This window comes from Elgaria multicarinata, chromosome 5, assembly GCF_023053635.1.
Source record: "Elgaria multicarinata webbii isolate HBS135686 ecotype San Diego chromosome 5, rElgMul1.1.pri, whole genome shotgun sequence".
NCBI lineage: Eukaryota > Metazoa > Chordata > Lepidosauria > Squamata > Anguidae > Elgaria > Elgaria multicarinata.
The window spans coordinates 35,741,573-35,754,751 of NC_086175.1; the positions used below are offsets into that span (position 1 = coordinate 35,741,573).

A 13,179-nucleotide genomic window follows, 5' to 3' on the forward strand; every position below is an offset into this window, starting at 1 on the left:
CTACTTTGTTCTTCAATGCATTACTGCTCTCAGAGGTGGGTGAACCGGTTTGTGCAGAAGTTAGCCAGAGCGTAAATTCAGTGCTAATCGTTAGACTCCGGTTAAAGGGTGTGTGTCACAGCCATGGTTGCTGTTATTTTTATTTAAATAGCAGGCCCTTTGGCTCCTCATTCATGAGTATTGTACAGTATGATTTTAATGAAGCTATCTTCTGTCTCTTGTGTACCTCCTCTGCTTATTAGTAGCCATTTAAGGCATGTATGTGAAATGCAATGGGTCACACACACAAATCTGTACTGTCAAAGCAAAACGTCCCCACGAGAGTAGAAGCCAGGCCTACCTGTAGATGTCTCCTCCTTTTCCCTGACAGGGCCTTCATGCACGTCTCAGAGTAGCAAGGAAGACTGTTTTTCTGTCTGGAAAGTCGGACCCCTGCCCCACTCCTCAGACTAAACAGCTTCTGAAAAGCAACCTGGCTACTCCACAATCTCTCTATGGCAGCAGCAGCTGCAGCAAGACCAACAGTATAATCTTCCTACCTTGCACCCCTAACATCACAAGGGTGACTTCTCCTCCTCCATCAATCACTGCATTGGCCATCTATTTAAATCCAGGGAGGATTAGCACAGTGGATCCCATTTACAGTGGAATATGTAAACTTTGACACTGTTGCAGTGACATTTTACCTCTGAAGGAGGATAATCCTATGAAAGGTATGAAAGCAAACAGCATCCAGAATGGTTCAAATGTTCCCTTGGGTCACATCTATTCACAGGCTGGAAAACGTATACAGTACATCACAGATTGGGCTTTTGCAATTTAAAACCTGGAACATGAAGTATCCTGTAATATAAAGAGTTGCCCAAAAGACAACATTCTGCAAGATGCAAAATCTCCCATCCCAAAATCTCCCATCCCAACACTGATGGGATAAACAGCATGTGGGACTTGTCTGTACGCGCTATACTCTGGCATGGCTGCGCTCTTGCGCCCTGTTGTTTATATGATGCGGCCGCCAATTTGCAGCATATTGTGCTATTCCCTGCGAAGCTGCGCATTTTCAATGTGTCATTTTACCGCGACTTTTAACATTGCGCTGATGTCACCATGGTTGTTTGTTCATTTTTCAGTGGTGGCTTCAGTTCGGATTAAGAGAGTGGACATAGTTGCGGGGGGGGGGGGATTCCAGTGCAAGGTAGGTGCAAAAATATAGGGCAGGGGACAGACAAGCCCCAGGTAATGGCTGCCATGGTGATATTAAAGTCTGGAATGAAAGTAAGAACAGTTATTATGTATAACACGTAAATTCAATAAACTGTAACAGTACAGATGTGCAAATAGAAGCTTTCAAAGCTACAATGTTGCACAGAGTTGCCAGGGAAAAAAAAGGTTTGGGCAGTTTTTGGCTCCTCGATATATGCTGTCCATTACCATCATGTGACAACAGCACTGCAAATTTTCCTGGCTGGATAGCCCACACTCACTCTTGCCATATAACCCTATTGATGCTGCTTTGCAGCACTGATGCTGTGGGGTTTTGGGGGGGGGATCCGTAAGTAAAGCAGCACCTTATAGATCCCCCCCCCCAGCAAAAGTGAGCCAAGAGATGGTAAGCTGCATGGGTCAAAACATTCATGAGATGGGTCACCAAGCAGAATGAAGTTAACTCATGGTGGCATAAGTTCATGAATATGATTACAATCAGTTTTCATGCTCAGTGTTCAGGATTTTACTGCATGTATACTGAGAAATAGATGTGCAGTGCAGTCCCATACATATCTACTCAGGATTAAGCCCCCTTGAATTCAGTAAATTTACTGCCAGAGGTCTTACAAAGTATAGGATTGCAGCCTTTAATCAATTTAATTGGGATATTAATCAGCTAGCTTATTAACTGATCAGTTGGTGGGTGGCCAGTTGAAATGGATGAGGTTATAAATTAGGGGTACATGCACCCTGGTGTTATTTTTATTTTTGTTTTGTTTCTACAGCAGGAGATGAAAAAGAGAATGCATTAAGGGTGGTCCTTTTTTCTAACAATGAATAGTGTGAGACTTTTGCTTATGAAAGTGAAAGTTACATTGCATATTCTTCAATATCTCAGACATTGGGACCATTCAGAAGACTCCTTAAACCATGGCTTTAACCACATTGAATAAGCCTTTTTGCTTTATTCACCATGGTTAAAGCCATGGTTTAAGGTGTCTTCTGAATGGGGCCATTGAGGCTGTGGAAATCTGTACATTTATTTAAATTAAATTGATCAATGAGCACATAATTAATTAACTAGAATTTTAAAAATTGGCTAATACCAAAGTTATCTTTGCCAAATGCTTCCAATTATACAATTGTGGTATGCATCCTCTTTTTTTGTTGTTGTTGTTGTTTTGTTTTGGTGTTAAAACATTGGTATCCCGCCGTGAATCTCAGGGATTATGTAAACAGGAGTCCTATTTACCCAGTATTCTGATTTCTGAATGCTCTACATTTCTCTCAGGCAGTTTTGATCAGTGGACCTGCATGTTACAGCGCATAGGGAGATTTGGGGAACTAAGAACGCAATTCTATGCACACATCCCTTGTAGTAAGTCCCGTTAAACTCAGTAAGGTTTACTTCTAAGTAGACCTGTATAGGATTGTACTGTAAGGCTGCAATCATGTAGGCACTTTCCTGGAAGTACATGTCCCTGAACAAGGTGGAATCTACTTCATAGTAAACATGCATAAAAACCATATCCCAGCTCAGCTATGGGAGTGGTTTCAAGCAAGTGTAGTCTATATAATAACAAAATTAACCTACTTCCCAGGGATATTGTGAGATTAAATGAAAGTAACTGCACATTGTTTTGCATGCTGAAAGTGCATTATAAATTATCAAGCCGGTGCTTTTAGGGCAAACAACTATATTTTCTCCCAGGGTCCATTGCCATCAGTCAGGAGTTCTGATTTTTGTGATCCATTCAGAGAGCTTCAGCTATTGGGTGGTACTGAAATACAATAAATAAATAGATAGATAAACTCCTGGGTCAATCTCCTGATTGTAGCATGGGTCAAGCTGAAGATGTAACTACAGCTCCTCCTCCTTGCTTTTTCCCTTCCTATTCCACTGTTCCATTTGTCTTCGCCTCCTCCTTTCACTCTACTGCAGGCAGAGGGTGATGAAGGTGTGTGTGTGTGTGTGTGTGTTGGCAGACAAAAGGACTGGGATGTGTGTGAAATGGGCAGCAGCATCTGTAACTATCTCATCTCCTGCCTGATCCATGTGTTTAAGTTGTTGTTGTTGTTGTTGTTGTTGTTGTTGTTGTTGTTGTTATTATTATTTGTATCCCGCCTTTTGCCCAATACTGGGCCTGACCAAATGTCTGTTGGTCAGGATGAGAAAGAAAAAAACATTTGTACCTTCTCAGTTGTGATTTATACCCAAAACAATTGCTGTCCAGCAGACGAAATGCTGAACGCAGGAAACACTGGACAGTATCCAGAGCTGGCCATCCATACGGTTATACATATGGATGCACACACATTGCTGTGAACTGGAAGGACATATGAACATCAATATGCACAATTATAAGAAAGTCCTTTTTTTAAAAAAAAAAAAAACCCTCCTCAGCTCTTTCACTCACATATCGCCCCTACATCTATTTTATCTTTAGGTGCTTCAGCTGGAGATCCAGGCCACACAGGATTGATCCACACATTTCTGATTCTCCACAGTGCTACTAACAGGAAAATATCTTGGCTTGCTGCTTCTGATGAAATCTGAAACCAGGAGTAATGAGGTCAAATTGCAAAGCTTTCATAGTCCACATTATGGATCAGGAGTGACTGTGCCAGGATTTGTTTGCATCATGAATAGGTGTTAAAATAAATACCAAGCCAAGGAGCAACTGGGAAGGGGTGATTGGAGGTGAGCATATTTTACCATGTTCCATCTTCAGTAAAACCTGTGTATTTCGGTAATGGACCATGGAATTGCAGTTCTTTTCACTAATAACTGTTTTTTTAACAGTTACAAACAAGGAAAATGTTTGCCACTTGCCTGGGGCCTACTGCAGTCTTTTAATGATTTTTGAACGAGTTGTCTGTAGGCCAAAGTACCCATTCAGGGTCCCTGAATTAGATTAGAGCAGCAGCACTGCAGAAGGAGTGTGTTTAATCCTCTCCCCTCATACCCATCCCTCTGATCCAAATATTGCCTTCCCTCCAGCTGCTGTTTGCCTCAGGGGGGTGGGGTGGGGTGGGGAATCTCCCCCTAACAGCATACTTAGTGGGTGATTTAGATGGTGAAAATGGCAAAATGGAACTGCCTTCTCCAGTGCTGTTCCTCTGATTCAACTTGGACAGCTACTTAAAAGGGAAATAAATACATTGTGAGAACTCATGGATCTCTCACTTAACCTGTAGCTTTGTCCCATGTGAAAATGACCGATGATGCAGGTGAACAGAGAAGAAACAGACATAACATTCCATTCCCTCATGGAAGTTTGGATTGCAAGCGTTCGGACAGCTTATTTCCTGAACATTTGGAAAGTTTGAGGGCTGAAGTTCAAAATCCCACAACACCCCCACCCCCAAATGATCATGCGGGGAGCAGCAGATGATGGGGTCAGTGGCAAATAGGCACGGCATCAGAAGCTGCCTGTTTGGGCATCTTGAGCCTGTATAGCGTTTAATGTTACAGACGCTCATTTTATTACTTTTTACTTTTAAAATATATTATCTTTTTCTACAACAGCATGGTGCTTATTCCCAAGTAAATGGGTTTAACATCAGGGCAACAGAAGCAGAAGTTGATTTATTCCGGTAGTCAGATAGTGCTACGATTTAAGTGAGTAAAAAATGCAAAACTGCACATTTCTATCTTCCTTTTTATCAGGCTTGGCAAACAGTTGTGTGTGGGTTTTATGGCCATCTAATGGCCCACCAATTAGACCCATTGTCTGAAATTACCTAGTTGTACCACTGAAGAGGTTGAAATGTGGGAGGTAAATGTGCTTGCAGTTATTAAACCAGGTTGAATCAGCAATGCCTCCTTGAAAGAACAGCAAAAGCTCCGCAGCAGCAGGGAGGACCCATAAATTGCTCTATATCTCTTGGTAGCATTCTGTACATCCTCCCTGCTGTGCGAGTAAACTGATCTAGTCTTCGGAAACTTTGCTATATCCTGCCAAAATTGAGGAGAGGTTTCCTCGGCTCAGGCTGTGTGTAGGGTAGCCATCAGTCTCTCTAGGTGGTGGAGGTGGAAAATGAGCCATTCCTAATTTGGGTATGTTCATTTATTTTCCACTATGCTGAAATAGCCAAGGACTCAACATAAGTAAATCTGAGATGTGGTAGTAACACAAAGATGCATTCTGTTTTAAAGTGAGACTCTATGCATTACATATTTTCTGTGGCCAACAGTAAAATGTGGATGGTAAACAGACGTGTACCTGCATCTTTAAACACTCATGAACATGGGTCTAGGAAGCCTGGCTGTTTCCTGCAGCAATTGTAATGTGTGGAACCGCTCTGAGAGTCCACTATAGATTAATAATAATAATAATAATAATAATAATAATAATAATAATAATAATTCTTGTAATAAACCTACAAATGCCAGTGTTGTGTAGAATGCATAACCATCCTGTCAGCATTGCTGAAAGGTGGGATAGAAAAGTATTAAATAAATAAAAATAAAATCTATTTATTTATTTATTGCATTTCTATACCGCCCAATAGCCGGAGCTCTCTGGGTGGTTCACAAAAATTAAAAACATTCAAAGTATAAAACAACAGTATAAAACCATAATATAAAATACAATATAAAAGCTCAACCAGATAAAAACAGCAGCAATGCAAAATTACAAATTTAAAACACCAGTTAAAATTTATTTATAGACTGTTAAAATGCTGGGAGAATAAAAAGGTTTTCACCTGGCATCTAAAGACATATAATGTAGGTGCCAAGCGAACCTCCTTAGGGAGCTCATTCCACAGCAGAAAAGGCCCTCTTCCTGGTAGCCACCTGCCTCACTTCCTTTGGCAGGGGCTCGCGGAGAAGGACCCCTAAGGATGACCTTAGGGTCCGGGCAGGTACATATGGGAGGAGGCGTTCCTTCAGATAGCCTGGCCCCAAGCCGTTTAGAGCTTTAAATGTTAATACCAGCACTTTTAATCGGGCCCGGACCTGGACTGGCAGCCAATGAAGCTGGAAAAGGACTGGCGTGATGTAGTCTCGTCAGCCAGTCCCTGTTAGTAACCGTGTTGCTCTGTTTTGTACCAGTTGAAGTTTCCGGATCATTTTCAAAGGCAGCCCCACATATAACGCATTGCAGTAATCCAAACGAGAGGTTATCAAAGCATGGATAACTGTAGCTAGGCTACCTCCGTCCAGATAAGGGTGCAATCGGTATATCAGCCTAAGCTGATAAAAGGTGCTCTTTGCCACTGAGTTCACCTGTGCCTCAAGTGACAGTTCTGGATCCAAGAGCACCCCCAAACTATGGACCTGATCCTTTAGGGAGAGTGCAACCCCATCCAGGACAGGGCAAACATCACCTCGCTGGACAGATGAACCACCCGCTAACAGTACCTCCGTCTTGTCTGGATTGAGTCTCAGTTTGTTAGCCCTCATCCAGTCCATTACCGTGCCCAGGCACTGGTTCAGATCAGCCACTGCCTCACCTGGATTTGATGAAAAGGAAAGGTAGAGCTGGGTATCATCTGCATATTGATGACACCTCAGTCCACATCTCCAGATAACCTCCCCCAGCGGCTTCATGTATATGTTAAACAACATAGGGGATAAAATAGAGCCCTGTGGAACCCCATGGCTTAGGTGCCACGGCACAGAGCAATAATCCCCCAGCACCACCTTCTGGAATCGGCCATCCAAAGTAGGAGTGGAACCACTGCAACACAGTACCTCCAACTCCCAGCTCAGACAACCTATCCAGAAGGATACCATGGTCGATGGTATTGAAAGCCACTGAGAGGTCCAGAAGAACCAACAGGGTCTCACTCCCCCTGTCTCTCTCCCGACAGAGGTCATCCCACAGGGCGACCAAGGCAGTTTCCGTTCCAAAACTAGGCCTGAAACCCGATTGAAATGGATCTAGATAATCCGTTTCATTCAAGAGTGCCTGGAGTTGTCCTGCAACCACCCGCTCAAGCACCTTGCCCAGGAAGGGGATATTAGCCACCGGCTTGTAGTTGTTAACATCCTCCGGGTCCAGGTTAGGCTTCTTCAGGAGTGGTCTAATTACCGCCTCTTTTAAAGAGGCCGGCACCACTCCCTCTCTCAAGGAAGCATTTACAACCTCCTGGACCCAGCTGGCAATCCCCTCCTTATTTGATGTAATGAGCCATGAGGGGCAAGAACACAGGTGGTCGACCGGACTTGGCCAAGCACCTTGTCCACATCCTCGGGCCTCAATAACTGAAACTCATCGAATAAAACTGAGCCGGACGGCGCTCTGAACGCCTCTACTAGTGGTGCTGCATTAAGTGTGGTGTCCAATTCATGACGAATCTGAGCGACTTTATCTTCAAAGTGCCGTGCAAAATTGTCACAGCGTGCTACCGAGGGTTCCACCATTTCTCGCCCTGGCCCAGAGTGTAACAGGCCACGAACCACATGGAAAAGCTCTGCCGGACAACACTGAGAAGACGCAATGCTGGTGGAAAAGAACTGCCTCTTTGCCACCCTCACCGCCACAGAGTAGGCTCAATAGTGAGCTCTAACCCGTGTTCGATCAGACCCAGCACGAGTTTTCCTCCACCTGCGTTCTAGCCATCTCCCCTCTTGCTTCATTGCCCTCAGCTCAGGTGTATACCAAGGAGTTGGCCGGGCTCTGCTCAGAGGGAGAGGATGCTTGGGCGCGATTGTGTCAACCACCCAAGTCATCTCTGCATTCCACAGAGTAACCTGGGCTTTGACAGGAGCACCAGCCATACCAGCGGAAAATCCCCCAGAGCCCTCTGGAATCCATCGGAGTCCATTAGCCTCCGGGGTCAGACCATTTTAATAGGCCCCCCACCCTTGCAGAGGGAACCATCTGGTTGGGGGGAAAAACTAGAAGAGGGGATAGCTGTAAGAAATCTAGCCTCTCTTCTCCTCATCTGGCCTGTTATTCCCCCATCGCCATACCTCCCCTTACCCATGACCACAGCTATGTGAGCACCCCCTTGCCCCCCTGAGCTCCCCAGGCACATATTTAAAAATACAAATAGTAAAATAGCAGGACTGGTGTCTTCTTTCCTCTGCTGCTGCTCATTGTGATGCTAAGTGTGACGCCAAGCGCACACTTAGCGTCGCACTTTGCGCGACACAGAGGCGCTGCCCCTGGCAGCCTTGCCCTTAATACCTGTTGGGAAGGAGAGGCTGGTCAACTGATGGTGATGTCTGTCAGGTGGGGTGGGGGTGGGGGGTGGCAGCAGAATCAAGCTGCAAAGAATGGGCTTTTCCCCAACCCCAAACACACTCCCCTTCACTGCAACATCAGATGAAGGGGAATCGTGTTTCCCTACCGTTGCTTCTCCCCTGCTTCTGTCCCACAACACTTCTTCCTTCTTCACACAGGGAAGGAAGAAGAATTAAACAATGACTATGTGGCCCATTCAGTGGGCATTTTTATTGCGCTGCTTTTCCTGCAAACAGTAGGAAATGGCAGCATGTTTCACTTCAACCCCAAAAAGACAGATTTTCTGTGTCTTTTTTTGGCACGGAAAAATGGTCAGAAAGAGCGGGAGATGCATGAGAGGTGGACAGTGTCATCAAAAGGACCCACAAACATCTGTAAGTAGCCAGTAATGAACGTGCTATAAAATGCTCGTCTGATGACACTCATAGTCTTAGGCTTGGATCAGGAAGGTCCAAATTCAATCCCACTCAGACAGGAAGCCCACTAGAAGATGGTCTTGGGGCAGACACAACCTACCTAACTTATCTTACAGTATTGTTGTGAGGATAGAATGGATTAACTCCTATGTATACTGCTCTTAACTCCTTGGAGGAAAGATGGGATAAAAAAATGTGATAGATAATAGATATGCCTATTCATCATAAACAAACAAAGAGACTTGTGGCTCCTTAAAGGTTAAGTCTGACCTTTCCAGACCTCTGGAATCTGGTCATCATCATTTAATTTCTGATCTATATGAATACAAAAATTGAATAAAATACTGTAATATTTGAGAATATGCAACTAAGCAGTTAACTTAAAATATAGTTTCAAGAAGATTTGAAAAGAATGTAAGAAAAGATTCCCAAACCGGGGTTATTTCGCTCCATCTCCATAAAAATAAAACCCCACAGCGAAAGATACTCCCTTTGAGATTCATTATACAGAAAAACCTAGCATAGCAATCAGGAGAAGATAATCATGGTGAAATCATCTATAAACAAAGAACAGTTTTTCCCTGGAAGGCGCCAGCCACCTTCCCAATGCTGTTCCTGTCCATAAAATATCAGGCCAAGACCTTATTGCTTAAAGCCCAAGAGCTGAACATATGTGAGAACGCTAGTTGAACTGCTCTCCCTCTAAGATCAACTTCTCTGTGGACGGCTTTATCCAAAGTTCCATGGTCAGATGTGCAACTACACAAACCTTTCTTGTTTTCTTGTTGAGAGTTTGGATAGCAATGGCTCAGAAAAGCAAAGGGTAGCTCTTCAATCTTCTAGCTGAATGACTCCAGAGGTCAATTAAAGTCATATGAGCTACTCTCTGAAATCCAAAGCATGTACTGATGCTTTGCACATAAGATCAACCAGGTGATCATCTAGGAAAGACCATGGTTATTCCAGAAAAGTCAGAGGTTAAAAATGGACATGTTTTATCCCCTATAAATAAAAAGTGGCTTGATAAGGAACTGTTTGGAGTTGCATACCACTTTGGAGAAAGACCTGTTTCAACTTTCTTCTGAACTTGTGCTTGTCATAAACCTCTGATTTATAATGACTGGAAAAGGCGTGCCAAACACGTCTGGTGCTCCCGCCTGTCATGTGAGTTCCAAAAATCTGTCTATGCAGCATCTTGTAGTAGGTTTTCGACTTGGCACAAAACAAACTCTTGTAAATAGGGAGAGATTTTGTGACACGCAGCCCCTAATTTAAGATGGAGGTCTTACCACCTGGCACAGTTGACCTCACATAGCAACCCTGCTTAGCACAGAAACCATATAGGTGGCGTTTAGAAAGTGAGAATGAGGCAAGGCATGATCAGATGTAAGACTCCCACAAAACCTAAAATGATGTCAATTGTACTAGGGGGAGTTTTTTTTAAGAGATGAATGAAAAGGGCAGAAAACACGTTCATTCATAAAATAAACATTTGTAGTGGATTATTATTATTATTATTATTATTATTATTATTATTATTATTATTTATTGCATTTTTATACTGCCCAACACCTGAAGCTCCCTGGGTGGTTCACAAAAACCGGTTGTGGTGGTACTAAAACTCAGTACTAGTAGTTCTCCGCTGTGGCACCCCGGTTGTGGAATGAGCTCCCCAGAGAGGTCCGCCTGGCGCCTACACTGTACTCCTTTCGTCGCCAGCTGAAGACCTTTTTATTCACTCAGTATTTTAACACTTAATTTTAACTTAAATTTAAATTATACTGTTTTAACTCTGTATTTTAACCTTATATCAATTTTGCTGCATGGTTTTATCCTGGTTGTGCTTTTTATATTGTATTTTGTATTTGTATTTTTAACTTGTTGGTTGTTTTATGATGATTTTAATTTTTGTGAACCGCCCAGAGAGCTTCGGCTATTGGGCGGTATAAAAATGTAATAAATAAATAAATAAATAAATAGTTCATATATTTCATGCTAAAAAGAGAAAGAATAGTTGTGGTGCACTTTCCCAAGCTTGTTAGTAGTAGGGCACTGTCATCCTGCACATAGAATCAATGTATCTTGGAAGTTGTAGACATTAATGCTAGATTGTCAGATCAAAGTGGCAAAAATAAGGGGCACACCAAAGCAGTGTGTCTTGGCCATCATCATGTTCAATGCTGTTGTGATATTCTGAAATATACCCAGTAAGTCCAATGGGTATCAAATAATCTAGAAAAAGTGGCAATGCTTTCAGGGGACATTTAGAAGTCCTAACAGGGAGGTTTTAAGTGAAAATTACATTTATAATAATGCTTCTCTACTGAGCAATTCTGTGTTGAGTAGAATGTTTTACATTTATATTTTGTTGTAATCCCACCCCCACAAAATAAATAGATCTAATCCAAGAAAAATAAAAATGAAAATCCAGAGAAGACCAATAAGGGCAATACACATCAAAACCACTTCACAGAAAAAAATAATCATATAAAATATATAGAAATTAGAGCTACATTGAAGAAATGTAGAGTTGAAGTCTTACTCATTTCTGTAGAGCTAATTCAGCAGCAATACTGTGTTATATATTATACTGAAAAATCTAAATGTGTGATTTATGGAGCTATAATTTTAAAAACGAAATAAAGGGATATGAGGGGAAAGATAGATGATTGGATGGAAGAAAAGGAACATGATTAAATAGTCTCTAATGAAAAATCATACTGGCACCGACAGAATATTAAAATGTATTACAGCACTATTATTTTATACAACCTGTGATAAAACTAAGTTTTATCTATCTGGAGTGCTGCCTTTCCCACAGTTGAAAAGGGAATGCAAAGCCAAAAGCATTGCTTCTTTCCAAATCCACTCGTGTAATGTCACATGGAAAGTAATTAATGTTTAGTTCAATAAAACCACTACAACATAAACAGAATGTTTCCTGAGCAGCCCAGTCCTATGAATTGACATTAGCTATGGCCAATACATGGTGACTCTGGGCATAGATGGTGGCCGAGATAGTTCTGCTAGAAAGGAACAGTTTGATGTGTGACAACAGGACCCTATGCCATATGAAAAGGAGGACAGGGCTCCTGTATCTGTAACAGTTATATAGAAAATGGAATTTCAGCAGGTGTCATTTGTATGCATGCAGCACCTGGTAAAGTTCTCTCTTAGTCACAACAGTTAAAGCTGCAGGAGCCCTGCCCTCTTTTGTATCTGGTCACTCTAGCTAAAGAGGGTGGGATAGATTGGGCTATTGTTGGGAAGAAGTATATAGAAGGGTGGAAGCAGCCCTACTGGTTGTCTGCTGTTAAAGTGCAGGTGTAGTAAATTTGATACCAAAACAAATGGTGAGGAGTCAGTTCTGGTGTCGAACTTACACAGTTGTCCTATATGCTGTTTATTAAATCTATAAAAACCTGTTCAAAGGAAACTTTTCTTGTTTCTTAGAGTAGGCCTCTATAGTGGCCAACTTCTGCAGGCTTGTCATTGAGAGAGATTAGTATCAAGTAAGCAGGCACCAATACACATGAAAACAATTGCTAGCTGTCTGACGCTGATAAGAGTGTAATCTTCAAGTCAATACTTCAGCTGTCTAATATCCTCTGTTTCCTTTGCTTTTCTATCCTGCTGAGAATATGAGGAGGATTCCCCCCCACACACACTGTGTTGAAATGTTTGGATCTGTTAGTCATAGGACAGGTAAAATATTACCTGCCTGCAATGCTTTGGGGCATGTACTAGAATATCAGAGAGGGAATATAAGATGGAGCTGATCCTAACCAATTTGGCTTCACTCCAGGGGGAACATGCACACAAACCTGGAGAACATGGGTTCTAGCAATGATCTCTATTTGCTGTTGATTTCGGCCCCCAGCAAATGTTAGTTCTTCGGGACTTGCCAGCTGCATTTTTATTCTCATCCATTTTCTGTCTATAAGGTGTAATTCCTTTCACATGCTGTCTAGTTTTATTTTGTTAATCCAAAGAATCTACTTTTGGCATCTGTACATTAAGAAAAACCCTGCATTCTTACCAGGCTTTCTTTTTCTCAGGTGTTTTCACATTTACTATGGTCCCCTTCAGACAGTGATCAATGACAACCATCATGCAATGGACCCGCAAACTTCTGTGAGTGGCCAATCATAAGTGTGCTATAAATCACTCATTGAGAGAAGCTCTTTGACTGGGTCTTGAATAGAACAGGCTTCCAGAACAACACAGCAGGTATGAATGGGGGTATGTGGGAATAGTGCAAATAGGGAGTGAGTGATGTCTGCGTGTGAATGATTGTATGAGAAACAGAGAGTGAGCACAGAAACTATCATATTACAAATATCTGCAAATTTCCAAAG

The 13,179-nt window shown here is 42.3% G+C and overlaps 1 protein-coding gene across 1 annotated transcript in view; it reads left to right on the forward strand.

The window, feature by feature from the left end:
* Window positions 1-3,745: 3,745 nt before the first annotated feature.
* Window positions 3,746-13,179, forward strand: part of TEX30 (testis expressed 30) — a 29,453-nt gene continuing 20,019 nt past the window's right edge. Inside the window, exons 1-2 of the mRNA XM_063127459.1 lie at window positions 3,746-3,907; window positions 4,736-4,828. The gene's annotated coding sequence lies outside the window, so the exon portion shown is untranslated. The remainder of the gene's footprint in view (window positions 3,908-4,735; window positions 4,829-13,179) is intronic.